The sequence below is a fragment of the Trichechus manatus genome, unplaced genomic scaffold (assembly GCF_000243295.1).
Source record: "Trichechus manatus latirostris isolate Lorelei unplaced genomic scaffold, TriManLat1.0 scaffold00255, whole genome shotgun sequence".
In the NCBI taxonomy this organism is placed as follows: domain Eukaryota; kingdom Metazoa; phylum Chordata; class Mammalia; order Sirenia; family Trichechidae; genus Trichechus; species Trichechus manatus.
Window position 1 is genome coordinate 1,729,938 of NW_004444191.1, and position 3,537 is coordinate 1,733,474.

The window sequence follows — 3,537 nt, forward strand, 5'->3', positions numbered from 1 at the left end:
TGCTAGACTCCCCCCCACCCACGTCCTCAACGCCCACGCGTGCTGGACTCCCCCCCACCCACGTCCTCAACGCCCACGCGTGCTGGAAGTAAGCAGTGAAGGGCACAGAGTGGTGGCAGGTTTCATGCTGTGGGTTCAACAGGAAAGTCACATGTAAACTGGACAGAAGGGGACCTGCCAGGCGTGTGGAGACCCAAGATCCACTACCTTGACAGCAGAGTTCAAAATACCAAAATCGCTAACAGAAAGGCTGGCTGTTCAAATACACCTAGAGGCACTTCAGAAGAAAGGCCTGGAGATCTACTCCTGAAAGATCACAGCTGTGATGGTTAAGATTGTGTGTCAACTTGGCTGGGCCGTGATTCTCAGTGTTTACATGTGATCACTCCCATGATGGGATCTGCCGTGAGTAGCCAATCAGATAAAAGGGAGTCTCCTTGGGAGTGTGGCCCGCATCTGAATATAAGCAGACGTTCTGGCTTTTTGCTCCCTCTGGATCCTGCGGCTGCCTCCTGTCGTCTCATCTCCCGTTCTTGGGACTTGAGCTGTCAGCGTGTCTGCCGAACTTGGGATTCGTGGATCTTCACAGCCTGTGTGTGGAGCCCCGCTCTCCGACCTGCGGATCTTGGGCTCGCCAGCTTCTGCAGCTGTGTGACTTGGGAGAGGCCTCTACCCTGATCCACGGACTTGGGACGTTCTAGCTTCTACAGTCACGTGGGCTGTTTTCCTTGATATAAATCTCTGCATAGATTTATAAGCTTTGCGGGTTTTGCTTCTCTAGGGAACCCAGCCTAAGACAAAAGCCATTGGGGAAAAAAAAAAAAAGAAAGAAATCAACTAAAATGCTGAAAGCAAACCTGATGTTCGACGCAACTTCAATGGTCTTTGCTGATCCATCGCGTTTCCAAGAATAAAATGAGGTGAAACTGCCAGTAACATCATCAGAGCCCCTCCCCAACACACACATGCACGTAAATGCACAGGCGTGTCTGTGCACACACACGTATACACACGTACACACCGATGGAAGAAAGATGGCAAGAGTCCCGTTCCTCGGACTCTGTCGTACTTGAACTCGTCTGCCCATTAGAGAAGCGGTCCAGCAATCTCAGACTACACGCACATACACACGTGCACGCATGCACACACACGCACACACCAGCAGGAAACGGTGAGCCCCGCTCTTTGCTCCCGTCTTCCCCTCAACAGTCAGCTGCAGTTTCCCAAAAGGGCCCAGGCCAGGCCACCCCTCCGGGTGTCCCAATAGGCAGGGGCATCGTTCTCTCTCCTGCATCCGGAACAGTCAAAAAAGAAAGGGAAAGAAAAACTTTTGCTACGGCAAGAAGTTCCTCAGACTCCTGGAAAACGTGGCCTGGTGATTTAGTGGACTAGGGGCTGTATGTTTCTTTGGCACAAGAAGATGAAGTCGCCTTCAACTGAGAATGACAAGAAGGGGTCTCAAACAACGAAAACGAGAACTGTCTCTTGGCCCACGGTCTATAACTTTCCTACCGTATTTCTCCAAGAGTCCCGGCTGGCCTTGGTTTCAAAGAGTGCCATGATGTGGGGTTTGAAGCCAGAAGAAACTTGCGCTCTGATTTACCAGATTTTAGGCCTTGAGCAAGCTGCATAATCTGGGATTTGGGGTCCTTGCTCCAAAATGAACTCGATGCTGCTATACCCCTCACAATAAGCATCACAAGACATTTAATGGGCACTTGCTTTGTGCTATCCTTGTTCTTGGCTGCTGTAGAGTCAGGCCCTGACTCATGGCGACCCATGAGCATGGAACAAAACACCGCTGGTCTTGCGTCAGCCCTACGATCAGTCGCGGATTGGACCGCTGTGGTCCACAGGGTTTTCACTGGCTGGTTTTTGGAAGAAGTAGGTCACCGGACCTTTCTTCCTAGTCCGTCTTGGTCTGGAGGCTCTGACGAAACCTGTCCACCATGGGTGACCCTGCTGGTGTTTGAAATACCAGTGACACGGTTTCCAGCATCACAGCAACACACATGCCACCACAGTACGACCAACGGACGGACGGGTGATGGATGCATCTTATATATACATATATAACTCTGTTTTTTTAACAAATGACATCACATCGTATGAGTCCTGCTGCCGTTTCATCCATGATGATGTCTCAAAGACGGTCCCACGTCAGTAAATAACATGGCTGTCCCTCACTGTCTGACTGTTGAGAAGCAATCCAGAATACACACACACCCTAGCTTACTCAGCTACTCCCCTATTGCCATCATTTAGCTTGTTTCCAGTCTAGTTTGAATAACACGGCAGCACATGCCTTTGTAAATGCCTCCTGTAGGCATGAGAGGGTCTCTGGGACACATTCCACGAAGGGGGATGCTGGCTCAGTAGGACACGTATACTTGTTATTCTCATAGCTGCCACACCTGCCTGCCCGCCTAAGTGGCTGTACACGGATTCACACTCCACTAGGAGTGTGGGTGCACATCACTGCCAGTATTGATTAGCAAAGCCTTTACTTTTTGCCAGTCTGGTGAACGAAAATGGTCCCCTGTTGATTTCATCTAAGTTTCCTTGAATAACAGGTTGTGCATCCTGTCACATGTTTATAAGCCGTATATGCTGCTTTTCTATAAGATTTCCTTTCATAAAATGTGTCCGTATTTTGGTTGCATGCTTGTCCTTTTCTCATTGATTCGTAAGAGTTTTTTATATATATTCTGAATGCCAATACTCTGCCTACTTTATGAGCGCAGTCTTCCCAATCTGTACTTGTCTTTCAATCTTGGCTTATGATTTTTTAATCTAGCTTTTCATATTCACGTCAAATTTAGCCAATTATGGCATTTGCATCTTCTGTTTCAAGAAGGCCTTCTCTCCCGTGCCTCACAGCATAGTCCCGATTTTCTTCTAACACGTTCATTGTTTTGACTTCCGTGTTGAGTTATTTAATCCATCTGAAATTTTAGTAAATGATATAAAGTAGGGCCCTTAATCATTTTTTAATGCCGAGCTGAACGGGTAACTTCTTGGCTACAGCTAACTTTGACCAAAAGAATCAGCACTGAAGCTGGTTCCCACGAGGCAGAAGTCAAATATCTGCCCCCTCCAGCTTCTCCACCACGTCTTACACCAGCCACCTCACGGCACTCTCTCTCTCTGCTAGGTTCAATGGCTCCCTGCAGTACCCACAAAACTCAAAGAAACACCATATCTGCTATAACAACTTTACTAACAAAGAAAGATTACAAAACAGGGAAAGATAAGTGAAAAAAAGCAAAGGGCAAAGGTGAGGAGGGGGTCCCAGCACGGAGCCTCGAAATCTCAGAGGGGACCCAATTATGTCTTAAAGGAGACCCGCTTACCCTTCCTGAAAACCAGCGTGCATTCTCACCCATCAGGAAACTTTCCAGCCAGGAAATGTTCTCATCAGGTCCCAGACAGCTCTCTCTGCCAGCCGAGCTGTCAATCGCTTCCTCCCAGCCGCTCCTGCTGCAGGATGCCCCCTGCTCAGGGCCCGTCCCCAGCCTGGGGCAGCACTTGGGGCCA